General features: G+C 34.2%; 1 pseudogene across 1 annotated transcript; it reads right to left on the bottom strand.

Annotated features, from left to right (window-relative positions):
- Nucleotides 1–574: 574 nt before the first annotated feature.
- Nucleotides 575–4,292, bottom strand: LOC149242046 (glycerol kinase-like; annotated as a pseudogene). Its single transcript, XR_016246617.1, has 3 exons — nucleotides 3,651–4,292; nucleotides 3,172–3,393; nucleotides 575–1,589 (listed from the first exon to the last, which is right to left on the bottom strand). The product of XR_016246617.1 is annotated as a glycerol kinase-like (transcript).
- Nucleotides 4,293–13,149: the final 8,857 nt, after the last annotated feature.

The following is a 13,149-nucleotide window of genomic DNA, read 5'->3' as shown; positions in this document are numbered from 1 at the left end:
TGCAAATTAATGGCATTTTATATCAAAAATTCATTCCATGAATATAGGTTCGTGTCAAAAAGGAATAGCACTCTGATCAAGCCTAAAGGTTGACAATAGTGTTCAAGCACTATACTCTAGTCAAGCTTCATCATGGAAGAAAGCATACCCTATATTGTGAAGATTTCAACATGCACTTTGGGAATTTCTATCATTTGTCAGTAGAAATGCTCCCCATATATATATAGTTTGTAGACTTTGTAATCTATGAATGCCAATATCTATTAGCTAGAAAGTTTCAAATTAGACTTTTAGTTTTGACCTGATTGTTTGACCTTTATTGGTTGTTTGGCACAATATCAATGTTATAGTAACGGGAGGAGTTGCATTCTGCTCGCTTTGTAAACATACTTTCAATGGAAAGATATTAGGATTTAACTAAATTTGAAACATCTACATGTGTACCTCACCTATGCACAGGACGCAATCTGAATAGCAAAATAATATCAAATATGTAATATGATTATGATTCGAAATGTTGCATGGCTGCACAGTATGTTGAAGAAAGAGGATTTAAATGTGTTATGTTTCAATTACGGAGGGAAAATATTCAACTTACTTGAATCTGCATGAGAAGGTTATTAACTGATGCTCCTCCATCGACTCTCAAAAGAAACTGCTCATTCTCCTCGCTCTTCTCATCTTGTTTGACATCTATACTCATAGAATTCAAGATTTCTTTTACTTGAAAGCACATACTCTCAAGCACAGCCCGAGCTATATGGGCTTTTGTTGTATAACGTGATATCCCTATACAAACTCCTCTGGCATCATCTCTCCACCAGGGAGCAAACAAACCATTAAAGGCTGGAACAAAATAAACACCTCCAGTATTCTCCACTGATCTGGCCAGATCTTCAATTTCGCTGGCACTTTGGATTACACCAAGGCTGTCCCTCAGCCACTGTACGGCAGCTCCAGCAATGGCTATGGAGCCTTCTAAAGCATAAGTTGTAGGTGCATTTGGTCCGAGTTTGAATGCCACTGTACTCAATAAGCCATTGGTAGAGGCAACGACTTCTTGACCTGTGTTCAAAAGAATGAAGCATCCAGTGCCATAAGTGCTCTTTGCTTCACCTTTTCTGCAAGACTGTCCAAGCATGGCAGCATGTTGATCTCCCAAGCACCCAGCAATTGTGGTTCCGGTAAAAGGCCATCCCTGAACAATTTCTCCAATCACTTCAGTGTTACTAATAATCCGAGGAAGAATAGTTGTCGGAATTTTCAAATCTCAAGGGTAGGCACATGCCAGGAAAGTGTTTTCAAAATCCATCAACATGGTTCGAGCTGCATTTGAGCAATCGGTGACATGAATGCCCTGAACATCTGTTCCATCTTTCCTAGATCCTTTGATGCCCCCAGTTAAATTCCAAATCAACCAGCTATCCACCGTCCCGAATAAGGCATCACCATCTTTTACTGCACTCTTAACGGCATCTACTGATTCCAACAACCACAGAAGCTTCACGGCACTGAAATATGTACTTATCGGTAAGCCAGTAGTTTCCACAAAATGATTCTTGCCATTTGGTAGTTCTTTTTCCAACCTCCTACATATATGATGAATATTATGAATCAAGTGTAAGATGAAGAATTGGTCGTTCTGTAACCTTAAATTTCACTTGCTATATAATAATTCAACTATATATACTGTAAACATAAGCTTCAGAAATTCAGGAGATGGAAAAATAGCCATTCGTTTAGATCATTGGCCATGAATGAACGTAATCCTTTGAAAGAAAAGATAAGGTTGCTTAAAATTAGCACAATTCTTCAAATTGACCTGAGGAAATGGCTTTAAAATTGATTTTCCAATTAGGTTTTTTTCAACCTGGCAATCTAGATAATTAGACCCTGAGATTTGTCTGATGGACTGAAGGTTACGGTTCTAAAAATATGCTCTAAGTAACCACAATCAAAGATTTCTTAATCAACTTCTCATAAAGAAGTAGAATCTCTACTAAAGAATAGGAGTAACTTGTAAGAGATATTTAGAGTTCCATTCTAGGATCCAGTTCGGGAAAAGGACTCCAACCTCTAGTAGCTGTTAAGTACCAGTTGACCCCTGAGAAAATGAATTTATTGGTCAGACATACTGGACTAATTATTTCATTTTTCTAGACTAAAGTAGGGTGCTTTTCTTCTGCCTCTGCTAATCAATGAAAACCTTGAAGCCACAAGTGCCTGCCAGTTCTGTGGATTTCTCAAGAAAAGGAGCTGAGAAAATATAGAAGATTCCACCCTATAAGCGAGGCGAAATGACAATGAAAAAAGGCAAGGGTCTGATTCCTTCAAACTCCATTCTCAAATGTTTGCTGATCAAGCTTAGAAATGGTCAAAAGAACGCAGAATAAACCAAATCGGAAAGGTGGGTTTTCAAAAATATGCGAGCATCGCCGACAAGGCATTGGTTTAGTGGTAAGGTCAACTCAGTGTTAAGCCTTCCACCAGGTTGTTTCCTAAACAAGAGGGGCCAAGAGAATCCCCCACCCTATAAACGGTGTAATGTGAAAACGGAGTAAGGGAGTGTCATATTTCTTCAACGATAATTCTCAACTGTTTGCCAATAAAGCATAGAGAAGATCCAAAAATTTACAAAATTCACCAAATTGCCGAGGTGGGTTTTCAAAAATATGTGGCAATGCAAACCAGGCATTGGTTTGCTGGTGAGGCTGACAGAGTGTTTAAGTGGCCCACCAGCTTATATTCTCTCTGTGCTTTGTCCCGCTGGTGAGGCATGAGTTTGAAAGGTATGGGGCAGGTGCAAGTTCCAGGTGATTTCGGTGTAATACATACCGCCAAGAGTGGGCATCTAGGTGGAAGGAAGTCTGCTCTATGTGGTGCAGCTCCTCCGGGAAGTTTCTTGAAGTAGATCCAAAAAATGTGCAAGCAATCTTGACAATGGGCATATTTCTCCAAACTAGCCTAAGATAGCTCCATATACCGCTTAAGTGCTTCAAAAACATGAAAAGAATGGATTGAACTGGTCAACCATAGATTCCCATGATCTGATAGGGGACAAACTGGTCTTCAACAACATGAAAAACAACATACCCAAAATATAAAAACAAAAGAATTCGAAGACATGGAAGCCAAATTCATTCAAATATCCATCACAATAGTCAAACTAACCTGCAGATGGGGCTGGTTCTTGCATCCATCCAGACAATGGCATTGTAAAGTGGAAGGCCAGTGCTTCTGCTCCATACAATGGTTGTCTCCCTCTGATTGGTAATACCAATGGCTTTGAGTCCTGTTTCTACCTCTCTGCCAGCTGCCTTCGCCTTCTCGCACGCTTTCTGCATGCATATCTTCACAGTCTCCAGAATCTCCAGAGGGTCATGCTCAACCCACCTGCAATACCACACACATATACCATATTAGCAGTTTTCATTAATCCCCATTGACCATAAACAAAATCATTCCTTACACTTTTTCCAGCAATCCCATATACTCAATAACCACAAACAACAACAAAATCAAAGAATTAAAGCCCACCCACCTGCAATCAACACCCTTGGATTCATATTCATCAACCCTAAACACCTTACAACCATATTCAAATCGACTTTAAAAACAAATGCTGTTGAATTCAGGGAAAAAAAACCGACCCGGCTTGAGGACAGATCTGTGTGAATTCAACTTGATGAGCAGCAACAACTTTTGCATATTGATCATAGATGATGAATCTAGTGCTTGTGGTGCCCTGATCAATTGATCCTATCAATGCTTCTTCCTTCTCCATGGTTGATTCCAACGAAAAAAAGATTGTTCGCTTCTTCTATACAGAGCTCTGTACATATAGTTTCAATCAGGATGGCTCTGTATTAAATATATATCCACTCCTCATTGCATGAATGACTGCTTGTACTTATCCCCACAGCGCTGACGAAGTTTTGGCCTATCCAATTACGTTACATACGCCTGAAATGAAGGAGCCCGAGTTCTCTTACAGGGCGCTGACCAAGATTGGGCTGCTTACATAACCATATTCAATCCATATTTCATTACCCACGCAAGCATCAATGGCCAACTTGGTTTATAAATTTTGCATTTAGTAATCATCTTCTCCTCCTCACTTTCAGGTTCACTTTCGGCTTTTAAATTGTCAACAAAGTTGGGTAATCCGCACATCCATCTACGGCCATGCCCTTTGACAAATAAAACCCAAACCCTTATTTTTTGGATAGAGCCTCGACGACCAGATTGCTTTCTGAACAAGCCTTTTCCAGTATCACTTCTTCCAAAAACTATGGCATTGACTATCAGATATCTATTCATTTTCCCATATATCTATATAATAATTAACATTTTATCTCAATAGTTCTTTAAGATATAAAATAATAAAAAAGTCATATTATGTTATATAATCAATTGAATACTCAACTACATATATATGAACACTTTTCTAAAATATTAATTATTCTTTTTCATATTCATCAACTACCTCACGAAGATGGAGAAATTTTCCTATCATATTAATTATTCTCGTTAATATTTAATATTATCATATTTTTCACATTGATTTATTTTTCATTAATACAAATTTATATTAAATAAAGAAAGACCAGTATAATGTCTTAATCCAAATAATTTGAAATAAAAAATCTATTCATATAATAAACTCAAATAATTATATTTAGAATTTTATAATTTTTAAACTAAGAAATGAGAAACAAAATATCTATTTATCGTAACACACTTAAAAGAAATAAGAAAAAGTAATAATAACATCATAAAACAGGGATGGATGTCGTGAGGGTGTGTAAAATTTAATCCAATAATATATTTAGTAAAAAAAAAAAGAAAAAGTAAAATAACATCATAAAAACATGTTGATGGATGCCCTGAGGGTGTGTAAAATCTAATCCAATAATATATTTAGTCAGAATGAAGACCTTTCAATCAACCTCTTTAACTTCAAGATGTCTAGCATCTAATTGAAGCAAGATCTCATTATAAGCTTCATTCTTTCCACCAAAACTTTTCCTGTAATATTTTAATTTTCCAGTAAAGACCCATTGTCCTATGGTACTTTATTTCTCTACATCTGCGGTGTCAATGTCAAGGGCCCATGGGCCAATCACTGCATCTATTCGCATCAAAGAGAAACCTTCACTCTATACATGCCTTTACATTTGCGATCTCTATCTTTGGCTAAATATTAAGTAACATCTAAGTTGAAAAGACCCACATAGACTCCTTTACTCACTATTGAGCTCTAGTTATAGGTTGCCTCCTTTTTGCCCTACATCCTCCACAATTGGGGTGTCTCTAGCCATATTAACATCCAATGGTATTGATAGTTGTTGGAGGTATGTAGAGCAATGAGGGATGCACAAACCAACCAATCTCACTGACAGTAACCCCTAGTGGTCTAAGAAACTCACAAATCCAGAGACCAAGGCAAAGACTTGAAAATAACATAATAGTCATGTTTACCTAGAGAGAAACAACCAAAGACAAGACCAAATGTTACTTTGTTGTGGCTAAGATTGATTGATTCTTTCCTCCAAGGAAGGCCTACAATGGTTTTGTAGACGGTTAAAGACATCATGTCTTCGCTTCCCATCAAATACCAATGTATTCATTACTAAGTTGGGGCTTTGAAACTTGCAGAAGAGCCTTTGTAGTAGTAAAGTTGTCATTACACAAAGAACACTTATAGACTGAACCCCCAAATCCTTTGTGTACCATATCATTATACCCTACATACTACTAAGAGATTGATAATTAGCCATGTGTACCAAAAATATCTATAGAAAAAGAATCTCTTTAATAACCAACCTAGATCCATTTTAACTGTGGATGTACCAAGTTAGTCATGTGTACCCAAAAATATCTATAAAAAAGAATCTCTTTAATAACCAAACTAGATCCATTTTAATCTAGATCTACCAAGCTCCGAGAAGGATCAATTTTCTTGAGATGCAAACTTTTTTTAAAGTGAAAAGAGGCTTTATCCATGTGGATGATTGGTAGATATCGAAGTTAAGATGGACCTAGGCTAGTTTAATTTCCCCCTTTAAATAGTCTATGTTCCACATGAATACCATGGGTCAATATCATGGGTTCTCATAAACCTAGAGCTCATAAACCACAATAACTTGACTAGATCAAATTTACCGTAACTACCCAACAAAAATTAAAAAAATAAAAATAATAAGATAGAATTTTTATTTTCATTATTTTAATTTTAACTTAGATTATTATTTTTTTGACTGAGTCAAAATGTTTACATTATATTATATTATATTTCATCTTTATTATATTAAATTAAAGAGCAATGCAATGAAACATGATTCATATCACATCTCCAGTTTAAATTTTTAAATTAATTTTTATTAGAAATTATTCTATAAATATTTAATTTAATAAATATTATAATTATAAATTTATAATTTTTTTAATGGATATTATATTTTCTTATTAAATTAATTAAATTTATTCATACTTAATATTTACCCCCTTTCATATATTAAATACAAACTTAATAATATTTATCATATAAATAATTTTCATCATTAAATAATTATTTATAATTATTTAATTAAATTATAGTGTTAAATTATTATATATTAATATAAACTTAACCACTTTATAAATATTCAAATATTTCTCGAGTGGAATTAACTATTTTTGTTCCTACTTTTTGATTCTATGTAATATAATAGTACAATCCCATGTGATATTTCTTATATTCTTTCATTATAATAAATGGATCCCATGTGGTATTTCCTATATTCGTGTTCATACTTATTGACTCCATATAATATGATAATACAATCCAATGTGATATTTTTAAATTGATGTTGATAATACAATAATCGATGTTGAAATCACAATTTAATGTGATATTTTTTAAATTGATATTGATAATACAATCTAATGTGATAATTTTTTAAATTGAATAATTAAATTGTAATATGATTATAAATATATAATATAATTTTATGAGAATTTTTTTAAATTGGTATTTAAATTGGTGGTAGGGAAGTACAATTATTGAAGGAGAGTATAACTTTTATTTTTAACTTTCTCGCTTTTCAAAGAGATACTTGACAACAACATAGGACACTTCTCATATTCAAATACTAAGAAGTTAATTGATTTTTGGTGCATTACCATTTCATTATGGTCGTAGTTATCATGGCTTGTTATCCATACTCAACTAGTCTTCAAGAACATTCCCTTCCATGCCTTGTAATAGGTGATAAGGACTATAACGAGAATTTTGATGGATGGCTTCATGCTTTCCACTTGCTTCTAGTCTTGTTCCTATTTGTTGTTGGATTCATTCTTGCACAACATTGTCATATGCAATCTTCCATCTATGCTTAACTCTGCTCTAGATTTTCGACAAAATTCTCCCTCAACTTGTTAACAAGATTCTGGTGTTATTCCTATTCACAATTTGTTTTAAGCATCTCATACAACATAAGGAAAGAAGGGTCATAACAAGTGAGGTTTGCATTACAAGTCTATCACTCATGCATAAAACAAACCAGAGGGCCCTGAGGTGATTTTCTATATGTTCACTCCTTCCATATGAGATACCCTTGAATCTGTTGGAGAGGAAGCTCAATTGAAATGGATTTTTTTGAGTGATAAGGTTGTTTATTTTCTAACACACCCTCAGGTTGCCCTTTTCTTGCAACAACTTTCCCTTTCAAGCTCAAGCATCCTCTTCTCTACTAAATAGTTCCTTAGGGAATGCATCTTGCCAAGACGTTCACATGCAAGAAGAATGTCAACATACAACCCCAATGTTATCACAATGACCTTCTTCCTAGGCTTTCCAACCTACAATAGCCATCATTTGTTTATACCAGGTAGATTTGCCAACAACCTGTATCATAGGCATAAATGTACAAATATTATGAGTCATCTCTTTATTTTTCAAACAGCTTTTGAAAAAACGATTACTTCAAATTTCCAAAATGTATAACAAGTTCCACATAATACTTAGCTTTCATTTGTGTAGATAATAGTCCCTACTTTCATTATGGCTACTTCCATTTCCATATCCAAGACATCCCTTTTTGTAAATTTTTCTCCAAACAGAGCATTCATGTAGTGCATCAATATATGACTACTTTTGTATACAATTCTTTCTCTACATCCACAACAACTCATGAAATGATCTCAAAATTCATGTGTTGACAACAATTCCATCTTTTTAGTTGTAATAACATTATATGCAGTGAAATATGGCATACGCTTGCTTTCACACAGTGCATTCACATATATGCCAACATATATGTGTGCATAACCATAACTTCCACACTTACATAATCTACTCATGCACATCTTGTCAATGCATAATTACATTGGTACAAGAATACCATATTAGTATGTCATGTATTCTACCATGATGAGCAATAAGGTTTAGCCAATGCTTCAATGCATCATCCATCTAAATCTCTAATACTTATATTGATACATTATCCAACCAAATCTCTAATACTTATAAACTATTTGGAAACCTTCTTCTTAAGCCGAAAAAAAAAACCTTCTTCTTTAACCCAAAAAAATAATAGGAATATACTCTTTTTCTACTAAACAAATTCTTAGTGATACTCAAATACATTTCCTTTCTCTACTTAATATACTTTACCAAACCCTTTCCCCTCTAACAATGTCTCAATATTGAGAAAGAAAGTCATAGTTTAAAACACCAACACAAATAAAAAAACTATTAAACACATATATAGCACTTTAACCTTTCTAACATTATAGCTTCAATATAGCTAGCTAACATTCATTTTTATAAAAAAGTATTAAACACATATTCACTTTAACCTTTCTAACATTATAGCTTCAATATATAACATTCATTTTTATAAAAATTTCTATTCAATATGACATTTTATCTCATAAATAATTTTAAAAATTAAACATCCTTTAAACTTTCTTACTTGGTTTAAAATATTATTCACATAAATACATTCAAATCACACACAAACATATAATTTAGAACATGAAATTATGACTAATGGATTTTTTTCTTACTAGCATGGTTGTGTCAACTTATTTGATGTACCTTATCAATTGGTGTATTATAGATATATCACATATTCCTTTCACCAACTTCTAGGTCAACATATGATTATCCTTATCTTTTCTTTATAAAACTTACAAATAAGACTCACACATCCTCTTTTACACATCCTCTTTTAGGAAAATAAGTTGTTATAGATATTTTTCATTCTTAAAAAATTGTATGTTGATTATGATGACACGTCACTATTTTGATTAAAAATAAAATAGTTTAATTACGATGACTTTTATATTTTCGTTTTTTAAAACTAACATTTTTTTTTCCATCTTTATCCACGTTTTTAATTAAAACTGATATGCATTAATTAGCGTGGCATATATATATTTTCTACATTTTAAAATAAATACACCTATTATGACAACATATATATATATAGATTTATTTCAATTTTTTCCATATTGTGATATCATATATATATTATTATAATGATTTATTTATCTTTTCCATATTGTGATATCATATATATATTATATATAATGATTTATTTTTTTATTTGTATTTCTATTTTAATTAAAAATATAATAGGCATGGAGTATTCATATTTCTATTTTGATTTTTTTATTTTGTAAATGAAATATATTGATTATAATTTACTATTTTTTCATTATTTTATAATGATTTTTAACTTATTTATAAATTAATTTTATTGGATTATAATTTACTATATTTTCATTATTTTATAATGATTTTTAACTTATTTATAAATCAATTTCATATTTCCAATTTCTTAAATGATTTATTTGTATTTTATATTTTTTAAGAGAAACAAGTTCTATGTTTTTTCATTTTTAAGCTCTAAATTTTCCATTTAAAAAAAATATTGAATATGTTGATTTATACATATTTTACCGCCCAAATGTGCATTTATGGCTTTTGTTTTTTAGAAAGCACTGCCAACCTTGATACTATTTTTATCTTGTCAACAAACACTTCATCATTGTTTCTTTATACAAAATATTTTTGTTCTTTCAGTTTCTTAATATGGGTTGGATACCAAGTTTATACAAAATGACATTAATAGGGGAAAATGTCCTTGCAACAGTCAAGCGGCTCTATTTGGTATGAGGTCTTTATCAAACCTCACATAGTTTGCGATAAGAGATCCATCAGGATTGTGGCCTGATAACCATTTTTTATTTTTAAGAATGTTATAAGATATGGGCAATCGTCACAGTAGAGGTATACAAACTCTAAATTAAAGCTAACTAATGCCCTAAGTTGAAAATGGTCTACACTATGCTAGCAGTAATGAAAATATAGTTAAGAAATAGGAAGGAATGAGCTAGTAACACATAGTTGCACATGCAAAGAAATATTTAACTATAATATAGGACAATAACATGTGTTCAACTTGCTAGAACAAATGAAGATTTGTCAGCATTTAAATCTAACAAGTACTCATAAATGAAAGTATAGAAACTGAGCAGCCTAGAGACGGCTCTCGATTGGTTCCACAGAGGGTTCTAGGGTTCATCTGAGAGAGTGACAAAGGGTAACAAGTACCCATGGAGGCACAGGGAGGAGGGAGCTCCACTCCCTCCTACAGTGATTTGGTTTCAAATAGAGGAAGAGGAGTGAATAAGAACAAACCTCCACAACCCTTGGAGGTCAAGACAAAAAACATAGAAACTCAGAAGGCGGAAGGCAGCAAAACCCATGCAGATCAAGGGCCCATGAAGAAGACCGACAGGAGGAGAAAGCGGAAGACAGAGGTCAGGGAACAGAGAACAGAGCCAAGATGGGGCCCTGTAAACCCAAGACCATAACTAAACCTCGGGTTATTCTGAATGATCCAGCTCTGCAAGCACAGGGATCACATGGCAAACTATGCCATCATATGCAAATTTATGGGAATCTGGCCGTCAGAGAAAGCGTTGTACACCTGGATAAAATACAACTGGAAACCAAAGGGGGAGTTAAATATACATCTTGGATCCAAAGGTTTTTTTACAGTGGTGTTCACGAACATGGAAGACAGAGACAGGATTTTTGAAGGAGGACCATACTTCTTTGCAGCTGTTGGTCTCTATATGCAGCCATGGACGATGAACTTTGTGCTAGAATGAGAAACCTTCACTTCAGTACCAGTATGGATTAGACTCTACTCCTTACCTTTAGATTATTGGATGCTAGAGTCTTTAAAAGCTATAGGCAATAAATTAGGTCATTTCTTAAAAATTTCAAAGGCAACTCTACGGGGAAAATATACCTCCTATGCTTGTATATGTGTGGAGATGGACCTATCAAGGGCCCTTCCAAATTAGGTCATTCTAAAAGTATATGACGAGGAATGGGTTCAAACAGTTGACTGTGAACATATCCCGTTCAGATGTCACAAATGTCATAAGCATGGGCACCTATCTAGAGATTGTCCTCTTAATAGAAGGGAGGAAAACCTAAACACCAACAAAGGGAAAGACCAGATAGGTTTCACCAAAGCAGGAGGAAAAGGAAAAGGAGGGGGAAGGAAGACACAAAAGAACCCTATTACGAATGATTACAAAACAAGAAGTCACAATAGTTTTGAGATCTTAGGAGAAAAAAAAGTAGATGGAGGTGATTAAGAGAGTACAAAGAATCAGTCAGCAAGGGGGAAAGGAAAAGAGACCAGCATGGAGTTCACTTAGGAATAGAATGAACACACGACGGACCCTTTGAGTACCATGGAAATAAAAAAAGACTAGGAAATGACTCAAAGTGAAAGTGGTACAGAGGACCAAGACTTACAAGAGATCCTAGAGTTGGAAAAGTTTCTAGAGCACGGAGGAAACCTGGGAATAAACTCCATCCCTCAGGAGGATGTGGACAAGGTACAACAGATATTCCTTAACAAGTCACATCAAACAGCTGCAGGAGTTAAAAGAGGACATGATAACCAGGAAAATAAAGGGACTTCCTCAATAAGATTAATAACAGGAAAACTAACAAAAAATCCAGGCAAAAGGAGGGGAAGAAAAAGAAAGAAAGAACTACCGTTGGAGTGTGGAAAACTCATGATTGACTTAGGAAGGATGAAAGACCTTTCCAGTTACTCCTTTAAAACCCCACCTCAATGAAAATCACAACCTGGAATATTAGAGGACTTGGGAGCGGAAGAAAACAGAGGAATCTAGGTAACAAGATCAGAGAGGAAAAACCTGACATAGTACTCATACAGGAAACAAAATGCTCTGTGGAGAGGATCCACGAAAAACAAAGCAAATGGTTAAATAGATATGAATACATTGAAGTTAAGGCAAATAAATCTGCTGGTGGAATTCTCACTCTATGGGATCCACAGAAATTTGGTGTGATTGATGCAGAGGCATCCAGACAACACCTTTCTTTGATTTTCCAATCGGTGGGTGACAGAAAATGTTACATGATCACCAATTTCTATGGTCCGCATCCAATGGAGGACAAACTTCAACTTCTCACAACACTGGAGGATATGAAGAAGAGATACCCAGCTCTACCCTGGATTCTTGGAGGCGATTTTAACATGAAAAAATCACTTATGGAGAAGAAAGGAGGAACCAAAACACTTGGTAGAGATTCAATTGCCTTCCAGAACTTCATCACCAATATGAAATTGGTTGATATGGAAACAAGCAATCCAATCTTCACTTGGAATAACAAAAGAGGGGGCCCTACCCAAGTAGCCTCAAAATTGGACAGATTTATTGTTTCAGAGGAACTCCTTCTCATGGGAAGCAGCATTAATGCGCTCATACTACCTTTTGGAGGTTTAGATCAGTGGCCTATCCAATTGGAAGCTTCTCTTTTTGGTAAACCAAGGAACTCCCCCTTCAGGTTTGAGAACGCTTGGCTTACACACTCAGATTTCCTCACAAACATCGAAAAATGGTGGAAGGAAGAGCTACACCTTCAAGGTACAAAGATGTTCCTTCTACACTACAGGCTCAAACACATTAAAGGCAGACTCAAAGAGTGGAATAAAAAGGAATTTGGTAATATATTCAAAGCTAAGGGGATGTGGAAAAGAAACTAAAGGAAATAAACCATATTCTCATCATAGAAGGCTATACAGATGAAAGGAAAGAGATGGT

The sequence above is a fragment of the Pinus tabuliformis genome, chromosome 8 (genome assembly GCF_031772625.1).
Source record: "Pinus tabuliformis cultivar Carrire ecotype Pingquan chromosome 8, CPIR1, whole genome shotgun sequence".
In the NCBI taxonomy this organism is placed as follows: domain Eukaryota; kingdom Viridiplantae; phylum Streptophyta; class Pinopsida; order Pinales; family Pinaceae; genus Pinus; species Pinus tabuliformis.
Note: the sequence above shows the minus strand (reverse complement) of the source record. Positions and strands in the feature narration are given on the sequence as shown.